Source organism: Scyliorhinus torazame, chromosome 12 (genome assembly GCF_047496885.1).
Source record: "Scyliorhinus torazame isolate Kashiwa2021f chromosome 12, sScyTor2.1, whole genome shotgun sequence".
Taxonomy (NCBI): domain Eukaryota; kingdom Metazoa; phylum Chordata; class Chondrichthyes; order Carcharhiniformes; family Scyliorhinidae; genus Scyliorhinus; species Scyliorhinus torazame.
The window spans coordinates 108,131,265-108,144,903 of NC_092718.1; positions in this window are offsets into that span (position 1 = coordinate 108,131,265).

Genomic DNA, 13,639 nt, shown 5'->3' on the forward strand with positions numbered 1-13,639 from the left:
TGACAAACCTCTTGATTTTTTTTAAAGCCAGGCAGCAATAATTTAAATCGACAGCTGAAGTCCTTAGCTTAAATATAACAGCGAATGACGAAGCAAGAGAGAATGTAAGGACGAAAACAGGCTCATCTGCCACATTAAAGTTAGGAAATAACGGTATGACGCGAAGGTTGGCCGGTATGGGCCGCGAACGTCAGCTGGCATGGGTCCTGAAGGTCCGCCGGTTGGTAAAAGTGGGTCCCGGTAAAAAAAAAGTTTGAAAACACTGCACTGTTGTATTTTGGCGGATCTCATTTTCCCAAATCTATGTGCAGGTTAAAATCACCATACATATAGTTCATCCTTTATCTCATGGGTCTATAATGTATTGTTAAATGCCATTCCCAACAATACTACTGCTATTTGGGGGTCTATATATGATTCGCACTATCGTTGTTTATTAACTCTCCTCTTACAGATTCCACACGGTCCGAGGTAATATCTTCCCTCACTAGTGTCTTACTTTTCTCCATGACCAGCAATGCAATCCCACTGCCTTTTGTTTTTTCCTGTATTTACTGAATACCGAATACCCCTGTACATTCAGTTCCTATCTTTGGTACCCCTTCAGCCACGTCTCAGTAATCCCAAATATATCATACCCGTTCACGTCTATTTGTGCAGTTCGTTCATCCACTTTATTGAAAATGCTCTATGTGTTAAGGCGCAAAGCCCCTACGCTTCTATTTTGATATTAATATGCACGCTACCAATACTTTTCTCTGCGGTTCTGTTTGAATCTCGCTCATCGTTTATCTGCTTATCCTTACCGCCAGCACCAGGAAAGTAACAAACCATCTTGGAGTCACGTATCCGGTCACAGAACCCCTAACTATTCCCCTGATAATTGGATTTGCTATAAATATTGCATTCTCACAATTTTTATTCCTCCCCTCTGAGCGCTGAGCATCCTTGGCGTTCGGCAGCAATGCTTCCTGCAACGAACATTGGAAAATGAAAGCAGGGTGAGAGAAACAGAGAACACACAAGGAGGCCATAAATATAACGACCTTGCATTCAGTCTTTCAATAACAATGTTTTTAGAACAATGACCCACAAAGGAATCGTCGCTTCTTGTACCCTGCAAAATATACTAAATTACTCCAAAACGTTGAGGTTGCAAGAGGGAGTGTTCTTAGTCACGTTCGAGGTGCCAGTCCTGGAAAAAGAAACGTTTTCATGTTGTCTTCGATCTGAAACGTGAACCGCGTTTCTCTTTCTACAGATTCTGAAATAGGTTTTGAAAATGTCCACCGTTATTTTGTAACCTAATATTGCAATAATCGAGAATATGTTCCTTGCAGGGAAAAAATGCTCTTCTTTTGCCTCTCGGGCGCCATGGCAAGAAGTCACAAATTCATATTTGTGTCAGTTTCTGCAATGGTCACGTGTAACAATGTTGCTGTGTGGGCAACAGTAATAATGCCAAACTGACTGGGTTAAACTTGAGGTGGACTGCTATTGGAAATTGCTGAGGCCTTGAAAGAAATCTTTGGATCCTCATTGTCTTCAGGTGATGTCCCGTCGGATTGGAGAAGAGCCAATGTTGTTCCTTTGTTTAAGAAGGGTAGCAAGGTTAATCCAGGGAACTACAGGCTGGTGAGCCTTACGTCAGTGGTAGTGAAATTACTGGAAAGAATTCTTCGAGACAGGATCTACTCCTATTTGAAAGCAAATTGACGTATTATTGAGAGGCAGCATGGTTTTGTGAAGGGGAGGTCGTGTCTCACTAACTTGATAGCGTTTTTCGAAGAGATCACAAAGATGATTGATGCAGGTAGGGCAGTGGATGTTGTCTACATGGACTTCAGTAAGGCCTTTGACAAGGTCCCTCATGGTAGACTGGTACAAAAGGTGAAGTCACAAGGGATCAGGGGTGAGCTGGCAAGGTGGATACAGAACTGGTTAGGTCATAGAAGGCAGAGAGTAGCAATGGAAGGGTGCTTTTCTAATTGGAGGGCTGTGACTAGTGATGTTCCGCAGGGATCACTGCTGTGACCTTTGCTGTTCGTAGTATATATAAATGACTTGGAGGAACATGTAACTGGTGTGATTAATAGGTTTGCAGACGACACAAAGGTTGGTGGAATAACGGATAGCGATGACGTCTGTCAGAGGATACAGCAGGATATGGATCGTTTGGAAACATGGGCGGAGAGATGGCAGTGGGGGTTTAATCCGGACAAATGTGAGGAAATGCATTTTGGAAGGCCTCATGCAGGTAGGGAATATACAGTGAATGGTAGAACCCTCAAGACTATTGAAAGTCAGAGAGATCTAGGTTTACAGGTCCACAGGTCACTGAAAGGGGCAACGCAGGTGGATAAGGTAGTCAAGAAGGCATACGGCATGCTTGCCTTCATTGGCCGGGGCATTGAGTAAAGAATTGGCAAGTCATCGTGCAGCTGTATAGAACCTTAATTTGGCTTCACTTGGATTATAGTGTTGAATTCTGGTGGCCAGGCTACCAGACGGATGTGGAGGCGTTAGAGAGGGTGCGGAAGGGATTTACCTGGATGTTACCTGGTCTGGAGGGCATTAGCTATGAGGAGCGATTGTATAAATTCAGTTTGTTCTCACTGGAACGGCGGAGGTTGAGGGGCGACCTGATAGAGGTATACAAAATTATGAGGGGCATACACAGAGTGGATAGTCAGAGGCTTTTTCCCAGGCTCGAGGGGTCAATTACTAGGGGGCATATGTTTAAGTTGCGAGGGGCAAGGTTTAGAGGAGATGTACGAGGCAAGTTCTTTACACAGAGGGTAGTGGGTGCATGGAACTCGCTGCCGGAGGAGGTGGTGGAAACAGGGACGATAGTGACATTTCTCCGGCATCTTGACAAATACGTGAATAGGATGGGAATAGGTGGATACGGACCCAGGAAGTGTAGAATATTTTAGTTTAGTCGGGCAGCATGGTCGGCACATGCTTGGAGCGCAGAAGGGCCTGTCCCTGTGCTGAACCTTTCTTTGTTCTTTGTTCTTTCTTTGGACATGTCATACTGGAGATAGACAGTGTGAATCACAGTTAAAGCCGCACGCATTACATCTACTCAACATCGAAGTAGACGCAACTGCATGTCAAACAACATGATAAGATTTCCCATCTGGTTGGAACATGAATTTTAACACATGCCATAAGGAAGACAAGATTTCTATGCCCGCCGGCTCTACATACCTCCGTGTTTATGGCAGGATTATACGGGACCCGTTGGGCCACTTCTATATTTCCCCGGCCCCGTTATAACAGACAGCTGCGTTTCCCCACTCAGATAAATCAGTCAGCCCAAAACGAATGGTAAGGCCAACGATTAATGTCAGTATTCAAACGTTCTGGTAAAATGAGCTACATTAAGATTGTTAAAAGAAGAACAAGGTATTTTTGTGGACGATTTAACGACCTCAGCTTCGGCCAAGTCGGGGCTGCTGTGTTCAATACCTGTGCAAAATACTTTGAGAAGAAAACCACATTTAACTTTGCCGAAATCAATTTCCAGATTTAGGGACTTCAGATCATCTGGGACATTTGATATTTCGTTAAGTGAAGGTTGAAAGCAGATTTAAATAAAACATACACAGTAGTGAGGAAATGGCAAATGTAAGTATGTTGAACCACCTCCCTTTGTCAGATTTTTTGAAAACGATAGGGAAGCGGTGTAATGCGCTGCAAAAAGCTTAATGAACGATATGTTGGATGCATTTTATTTTAGTTTTAGGATGTCAACGTGGCTAAGTGGCTAATACTGCAACCAAAACTGCGCTGGGGACCTGGGTTCGATGTCGGGCGTGGCTCACTGTCCGTGTGGAGTTTGCACATTCCCCCGCGCCTGCATAGGTCTCACCCCCACAGCACAAAGGTGTTCAGGGGAGGTGCATTAGCCACGCTAAATTGCCCATTAATTGGAGAAAAAAGAGAATTGGGTACACTAAATTGAAAGAAAATATTTTATTTTGAGTTTGTTCGTGGAACGTAGACGTTACTGTCTCAACACGTATTCCTTTCCATGTCTCTGAATTAATTTGTGCAGGTATTAGTGAGCTGTCTTTCCGAAGAGCTGTAGTGCATGTCGTTTTTGTTTACTTATATTTTTAATATGAATTGAAATCCAGGACTTGACCAACTGAAGAGCGGCGATCAGTCCAATTGGGCGAGTGCACTATTTGCATATCAGTGAACGCGAGCATGACAAACTGTGGCATTAAAAGGCAATTGAGTAATTATGTTTTGATAGCAAAATTCCTAAGTAGTTCCATGTGTTAGTGACTTCAGAAACGAATATTTATTGATGGTCAAGGGCTCATATACTTAATTGTTTACTGAAATTTAGTAAGTATTTATTGAACGCAATTAATCAATTAGTACTAAAATTAATAACTATTAATTTTGTCTTAATAAAGTAGTGCTAGAATGTCAGTCAGCGGGGTGCGGTGCTCGAACTGTGCGATGCGGGAGATCAGTGATTCATACAACGTTCATGGTGACCACATTTGCAGCAGGTTTTCCCAACGGCAGGTTAACACTGACTGTGTAGTTCGGTTGGAACTGTAGGTCGATGCACTTAAGAGCATGCAGATGGCGAAATACGTCATAGACAGTAGTTATGGGGATATGGCCACACCCACGGTGCAGGCAGACAGATGTGTTACCGCAAGAAAGTGCAGGAAGACAGTGCAGGAATCCCCCGTGACTCACCCCCCTCTAATAAATATACCGTATTGTATACCGTCGGGGGGATTGGCCTATCACGGGAAACAACAGCAATGGCCAAAGCAGTGGCAGAACGACTGGCCTTCTTGTCCAGCAGTGAGGGTCAAATCGCAGAAGAGCAATGTTCATCGGTGTGTCGATAGTCAGGAGCACAAATTGGCTCTTCTGTGGGCGTGAGAAAGACTCCAGGATGATGTGTTGTCTCCCTGGAGGCAGGGTCCGTGATGACATAGAACGGCTGCAGGGCATCCTGAAGGGGGACGATGATAAGACAGAGATCATGGCAAATGTTGTTACCAATGTCACAGGTAAAAACAGGATTGTCATATTGTATCAAGTATTCCGTGCGTTGGGAAATATACTAAAGAGCAGGTCGTCTCCGGTTAGAATGTCTCGATTCCTCCCAGTGCCAAGTGATCGTGAGTACTGCTGAATGTGTCTCAAAAGGGTTGGTGTAGGAGGGAGGGTTTTTGAATCCTGGAACATTGGAACCGTTTGGGGGGGAAAGGTGAAAACTGCAAAAGGGAAACAGTCTTCACCGAAACCTGAGCGGGACTAACACCTTCGTGGCGGGTTGCTAGTGCGCTTGGGAAGAGTTTGAAATAGATTGGCAGGGAGAGGGGACGCAGACTGATCGGAATGCACAATTTGGGCAGAGTATTACACAGAAAAGTAATAAGGTCAGGGGCAATACAGCGGTAGTACGTTTCAAGGGAGTAAGAAAAGATTGGATGGCCTCTATTTTAATGCCAAGGAGAATTGAAGATAAAACGTGTGACCTAAGGGTAATCATTGACACATGTGATCATAATATAATAGCGATCACAAAGAAATGGTTGAGTGAGGGGCAAGATTAGCGGTTAGCATCACGGGATATATAATTTTCAGGAAAGGCACAGGAAAGGGTAGATGATGATGAGGAATTGCTTTAATCGTTAAGGAAGCAGTTATTGTGGTCTGGAGAGATGATATCTTTGAAGGAGGCATAAAATGAAGTTTTAATGGTAGAGGTAAGGAATAAAGAATGGACAGTTACGTTATTATATATTCATTGACAGGTTTTGGAGCAAATATTTACGCAATTTGCGGATCCGTTTACAAATAATATGTGGGAAATTATGAAGTGAATTCAACTTCCCCAAAATTAATTGGGATAGGAATCATGTTAAGCGCTTAGATTGCGCAGATTTCTTAGAATGTACACCTGAGAACATTTTTCCTCAATATGTGGTGGATCCAATAAGATATGTTGCACTGCTGGACCTAATTCTGGGATGTGAATCCGGGCAGGTCATTGATGTCTTCGTGCGGGAGCATTTCTGTGATAGCGCCCATAACATGATTCAATCTAAATTTATTGTGCACAAAGACATTTGCATGTTGCAAAAACGTTTTCGGATTCGGAGAGCGTAGGTTTTAACAAATAAGGCAGGATCTGGCCAATATATACTAGAAAGAGTTACTTGCGGGCAAACCTACATCAGAGCAGTGGGGCTGGGGGGGGGGGGGGATTATGGAGGGCACAGTCCCAATATATTGCTTTTATTATATACTTTTTCTTTTCAAAATTTAGAGTGCCCAATTCTTTTTTTTTCGAATTCAGGTGCAATTTAACGTGGCCAATCCACCTACCCTACAAATATTTTGGTGGTCGGGGCAAAACCCACGCAAACACAGGGAGAATGTGCAAACTCCACAAGTACAGTGACTCAGAGACGGGTTCGCACCTGGGATCTCGGCGCCGTCCGGCAGCAGTGTTATCCAGTGCGCCGTCGTGCTGCCCCAGTATATTCATTTTCGGTAATCGGAAGGTGTAATACATCCAGAGAACCATGGATCACCAGAGACATTAAGGATACGATTAAAAGTAAAAGAGTGGCTTTGAACAAGTGTCAGGGGTGCAAGTCTACAGACACATTAGTGGAGTACAGAAAGTGCTGATGCAGCTTAAGAAATTAATTAGATGAGAAAGTGAGGATATGAAAAACCACTGCATGATAAAAAGTAGGTCAACAACCAATATATTCTGTAAGTATATCAATTGGAAGGGGATGACCAGGCAAAGCGTATTGCTCATTAAGGACCAATGGCAAATCCGTGAGTGCAGCCAGAGGAGATTGGTAGCGTGCTAAATGAATATTTCACATCTGTACTCATCCGGGAAAATGAGGAGGTAGTTATGGACATCGGACAGAGAGATAGTGATGTTCTTGATCGAATGGTCATAGGGGGACAGACGTTTTTGGAGGTATTGGCGGGCGTAAGAGTGGGAAACTAATCAGCACCAGCCGAATTGTATCCCAGGCTGCTGTGTGAGGCGAGACAGGAGATTTGTTAATTGTTAATTTTTCTCTCGCCACGGGGGAGGTGTCAGAAGACAGGAGAAAAGCGAATGTGGTCGCACAGTTTCAGATGCAAGCCAGGGAACTACATACCAGTGAGTGTCACATCAGTAGTGGGATGCGACTGGAGAAGATTCCGAAGGGGACGATCCATCAGTACTTGTAGAGGCATGGTTTGATCAGGTATAGTCAGCATGGTTTCGTCAGACGGAGGTCATGCCTATCAAATTTGATTGCATTTTTTGAGCATGTATCGCAATTTATAGATCAGGGTAGTGCAGTTCATGTAGTTTACATGGGTTTTAGCAAAGACTTTGACAAGGTTCCGCATAGGAGACTGATCAGTCTGCAAATGCACATGGGATGCAGGGTGATTTGATGAGGTGGATTCATAATTGGGCGAGTGACAGGCTACCGAAGGTGATTAAAACGTATTAATTAAATAGGTAGAGGAGTAACTAAACCTCAGGGCAGAAATTGGTATTTAAAATTTAATATTGTCGGGAAAATGTAGCACCAGGGCCATACAGTTAATTTTAACTTGATCTGACAATAATTGAAGTGTTTATTTTAAATTAATTAACTATTGCTTAAATGCCACTCAGCGGGTGCAATGCTCTAACAGTGAGATGTGGCAAATCTGTGACGCTTCTAGCGTTCCGTTCGCATAAGTCTGCAGCAAGTGTGAGCAATTGCAGCTCCTCATAGACCGCGTGCTTCGGTTGGAACAGCAGTTGGATGCACTTAGGAGCATGCATGTGGCGGAAAGAGTCATTGATATGTGTTATAGAGATGCTGTCACATCCAAGGTGCCGGCAGATAGGCGGGTGGCCGCTATAAAGGGCAGACAGTCAGTGCAGGGGTCCCTTGTGACTGTCCACTTCTCTAACAGGAATACGGTTTTGGATATTGTTGGGGGTTTAGCCTATCAGGGGAAAACAACAGAAGCCAGAACTGTGGCACCACAACTGGCTCTGTTTCGCAGCAGTGCAGGGCTAAGTGCAGGACAGCGAATGTTAGGGCCACAGATAGGCGCTTCTGAGGAAGCGAAAGAGACTCCAGGATGGTGTGTTGCCACCCTGGTGCTAGGGTCAAGTATGTCTCTGAACGAACAAAAGTGACATGAAGGGGGAGGGTGAATAACAAGAGCTCGTAGTACACCGAGGTACTTACGACATAGGCAGGAAGAGCAACAAAGTCCTGCAGATGCAGTTGAAGGGGTAGGGAGTAGGCTAAAAAGCAGGACCTCTAGGGTTGAAACGCGCCACATGCCAGTGAGGCTAGAAATATGAGGATAGTGCAGCTAAACAGGTGCCTAAACCAGTGGTGCAGGAGGGAGGGTTTCGAATTTCTGGACCGTTGCGATTTTTTTCCGTGGTCGGTGGGATCTGTACAAGAAGGATGGGTTGCATCTAAACTCGAGGGGTACCAGTATCCTGGCTGGGAAGGTTTCTAGTGTCACTCGAGAGGATTTCAAACAGTATGGCAGGGGTCGGGAACCAGAGCGTTAGATTTGACTGTGTCATAACAGAAGGAGAAAAAGAGAACAAAAACAAGGGAATGTCACCACCCTCAGGAGGAGCAAAAAAGGTGCCAAGTGTGAAAAAGGTGGTCACTGCAGGACAGAGGCTATTGGACCTTAATGTGCGCAGTGTACGTAATAAGGCAAATTAGCTTGTTGCGCACATTGAAATTGGCCGGCACGTTGTTGTGGTCGTCACAGAGACGTGGATGCCAGGAAATCGGCTGAGATCTAAATATAAAAGGACATGCGTCCTATCGAAAGGACGGGCAGATGGGTAAAGGGGGCGGGGTTGCATTTTTAGCAAGGAATTACGTTAACTCGATAGCATGGAGCGATATAGGATCAGAAGGAATAGAAACTCTATGGGAAGAGTTCAGGAATCGCAAAGATTAAAAGTCTCTGATAGGAGTTATGTACAGGCCCCCTAGCAGTAGTCAGGTTGTGAGGCAAAAAATACATCAAGTGATGGAGAGAGCATATAAAAAAAGGCAATATCACAATAATCAGGGGCGACTTCAATATGCAGATGGATTGGTGAAATTAGTTTGGTCGTGCATCCAAAGAAAACGAATTTATGGAATGTTTACGAGTTATTTCTTTGGAGCAGCTTTTGGTAGGGCCCACTCGGGAATAGGCAATTCTGGACTTGGCCATGTGTAATGAGGCAGACTTGATTCAGGATCGTAATGTGAAGTAAATCTGAGGGAGCAGTAACCACGAGATGATAGATTTTATCCTGCAGGTTGAGAGGGAGAAACTGGAATCAGATTTAACGGTATTACAATTAAATACGGCTAACTACAAAGACATAAGGGAGGAGTGGGCCAGAGTTGATTGGAACAGGAGCCTAGCTTGTAAGACATTGTAACAGCAATAGCAAGTATTTTTTGGCGACATTCGGGAGGCAGGACAGAATGAAATGAAAATCGCTTATTGTCACAAGTAGGCGTCAATGAAGTGACTGTGAACAGCCCCTGTGCAAATTCATCCCAATGAGGAGGAAACGTGTTAAGGGGAGGAAAAGACACCATGGTTGACGAGCGAAGTCAAGGACAGCATAAAAGCAAAAGAAAAACCATACAACGTGGCGAGGATTAGTGGGAAGTCACAGAATTGGGAGACTTTAAAAGCGAGCAGAGGACAACTAAAAAAAGCCATCTAGGGAGAGAAGATAAAATACGATTGCAAGCTAGCTCGTAATATAAAATAAAATAGGAACGTTTTCTCTATATATAGAAGGTAAGAGAGATGGAAAAAAGACATTGGACCACTGGAAAACGTGGTTAGAGAAGTAATAATGGGGAACAAATAAATGGCAGACGAGCTGAGTAGTTTCTTTGCATCAGTCTTCATGGTGGAAGGCACCAGTGGAATGCCAGAGCTCCAGGAGAATCAGGGAGCAAAGCTGAGTGCAGTTTCTGTGGAAACCGAAAGGTCTGAATGTGGGTAAATCACCTGGACCGGATGGCCTACACCACAGGGTTCAGAAAGAGATAGATGGCGAGATTGTGGAGGCATTGGTGGTGATCTTTCAGTAATCACTCGAGGCAGGAAGGGTTCCACAGGACTGGAAAGTGGCTAATGAACCATCACTGTATAAGAAGCGACGGAGGCAGAAGATGGGAAATTATAGGGTGGTTAGCCTGACTTCAGCCATTGGTCAGATGTTAGAGTACGTTATTAAAGATGACTTTGCAGAGTACCTTGGAAGTGCATACTAAAATAGGGCTAAGTCTTTGTCAAACGGAGGTCATGTCTGACACATCTGTTAGAGTTCTTTGAGGCGGTAGCAAGGATATCATACAAAGGATAAGCAGTGGACGTGGGATATTTAGATTTCCAGAAGCTATTTGACAAGGGGCCGCGTGGAGATTGTTAAACACGTTAAGAACCCATGGTGTTAAGGGTCATATCCTCGCACGGATAGAGGATTGGCTAGCTGGCACAAGGCAGAGAGTGGTTAAAAAAGGGTTCTTTATCAGTATGCAGCCGGTGAATAGTGGTGTGCCTCAGGGGGTCTGTACTGGAACCAGAACCTTTCACAATATACGATCGTGGGCCAGGGATTCGAGAACACAAATGTGTATCATGGAGTTCAACTGACTAACAACTTTGAATCGAGGTTGATTATGGGAAACACAAGGGGCCACTTTACAGGTGTGGTGCAACAGAGATCTAAAGTATTTATTTTAAAAAAAATAATGTTTATTCTATGAATCCATTTAACATTTTATAAACACACGGTAAACATCTTATCAACGACCAACACTGACATCCCCCCAAAAAGATACATTACTCTATAGGCGACGAATGTGATATAAAATAGTTACTTTAGAGATGTTAGTACTGTAATGTAGAGATAGCCCAGTCTCATTCTGGTGAGTTCACAGACAAAGGATTTCAGACCGCATGGCAAAGCAAGGAGGAGGTGTGTCCACGAAAGGATAGAAAAGGATGCTGGGTAATAGGGGCCCGCGGAAGGGATTGGAAGTGAGCCAATCAGAATGTATGACCAGGTAAGGAGGGGTATAGGATGACCTATGGGAATCGTGTAGGTGAAACTTGATACCATTTGAATTGATTTGCAGAGATCCCTTTGTCTCTTTGTTCATTCGCTTTCCGGGGTGTAGGTGACAGGGTGTGTCTTATGCCTCTGTGAAATGAATCAAGCTTGCAAGCCAAATAAAATAACTAATGCTGTACCTGCAAGTCCATCTCGACTTTTATTGAGGCCAGACTGACGGGTAAAGAAATTTGTATTTTGTCATTTGGTGCCGAAAACCCGGAATTTCTCAAGACGGTTCTGACCAACCGCGAAATCAGAATTATGCTGATTATGAACAGGGAGAGTGGGAAGAAGGGGCCCACAATGTATAGCTGGAAAATGACCGCGCATTGCTTTTTCCCCTCTTCTTATCTTCTGATTAGTCTGGTCACTCGCGGTTGGTACGGAAAAATCGTCTCGACGAAATCAAAGGTCAGTCTGGGGATTGGCAAATTCAACTGATGGGATATCATAATTGATAGTTCAGTTTTGGGTTAATTGTGTTGTTGACGACTGCTGTGACTTCAGCAGATGAGGGTTCAGTTAAATAAGTGTTTTTAAATCTGTAGATGGTTCAATTCCATGTGTGAGTTCTGATTCGGCTTGGGTTAGGTTAAGGGTTGATATGACATCTAAATCTGAAGATGTTTCAACTCCATGTGCGAGTTCTGATTCGGCTTGGGTTAGGTTATGTGTTGATGTGACATTAAAACAGATGATTCAATTCCATGTGTGAGTGTTTTAAATCGATAGTTGATTAAGCTAATATTGTACCCTTTGACTGTGGTGGCGAAGGGCGCAGTTCTGAGGACTAGTTGAGATTGTGGGGAATTGCTTGGATAAATTTCAAGACAAAGAACATCCAGAAAGCTGGATGCTGCATGTTGGTTGAAGCAGAAGTCTCTCAAAGGGTTAACAGCAGCAGCCAAAGTTAAAGACGACAGACAGTGCTTCTCACTCAGGCCTTGAGATAACAGCAGCAGCCTGTAGTATAATCGGATCCCTTTCCTTTGAGTCAGTGAACTCCAGCAAAGTTACGTTTTGAATTAATTAAAGGAAACCAGTGGGTTTCACCACCTCTTTGATAAAAGTTATTATTTTCGAAAGCAATTGATTGAAATTGCCAGAATCTTAAGTTTTACTTACTTGAAATAATGTTTATCTCATTTTATTTGTGAATTAATAGAAACTTAAAGAAGATCACTGACACCATTTTAAAAAGTGTAAATCTGGAGATGACAGTTGACTTTGCTCCGGTATACATCACTTCCCTCATTGATAGCAGCCAACATTTTTGAGAATGTAAGAAAAACTTGTTAAAAGAAAAAATTGTTAACATAAAGCATTAATTAAGTTGTAAATGTTATACAAGTTTGTGTTAAGCAAATCGTAAATTTAGTTCTGAGTTGAGATCAGAGCTAAGCTTGCAAGTTGCAGTAATTCAATTTGAATTTTCAAACATTTTAAGTTTTAAAAGAACACTGTTAGAACCTTTTCAATCGTTTTGCCAAGGAGCAAAAAAAAATATTGCCATTGGTTATAAATAAGCAAATAAAATATATATATATATAATTTTAAAAAAGAAAGAGCCAAAGTATGAAAGCTAAAGAGTTAATTACATTATGGAGACAATATTGTCAAGAGGAAAGAGCTAGGATCATATTATCCAGTTGGCAGGACAATGCCCTTAAAATGGGAATTCCAATTAGTGAACAGGGAAAAACAATACAGGTCTTGAAAAAGGAATGTGCATTAAAAAAACGCGCAAGTAAAGACAGGAAAGGCTCGGGTCAAACAAAAGATGGGCTACGTAGTTCAATGGCTGGCCTTGAATTGACAGGAAATGATCAATTCGATGATTTAAAAATGTCAGTAAAAGTTCCGACTGCACCTGTAGCATTGTCTGCACTAATTCCAGGACCACCAGAGTATAATAATTTATATCCAGTCGCTGATCCCCAGATTCCAATAATGCCAGTAACTCCAGCCCTTTTGGCTGATAGCGTGGGTCCCGATTTACCATCTTCACGATCAGTAGGGGAAGAGGAGCTCTGTTCCGCAAGCCCAGTTAGCTCTAGGACCCGATCTCGGACAGCGAGAGAAGGGCTTGATCCTAGCCAGAAACAATTAAGCATACCACCTAAATCCCTTCAGACCAAGGGGAAACCGCAAATTTCGAGAACAAAGGGAGATGCCAGGATTGAAAGAGAAAGAACTCCCTCTAGTGACAGGGAGGAACGTCGAAGTCTTTGAAGAACCAGAGGAAATAGCTAGAGTGCCCCCTGGTGAGACTCGGAGACAGTTGCCGATTAGGAAGATACCAATCACTTGAATTATGCTAGCCACGCCGCACTTCAGCAAGCCCATGCGTTAGACTACGATAGAGGGACACAAATCCTGAATGCGTTGAATAGCACATTTCAAAAGCCCATAAATATTTCTGCTATCTTAGACCTAAAACCTAAGAAGATTGAAGAGCCAGAG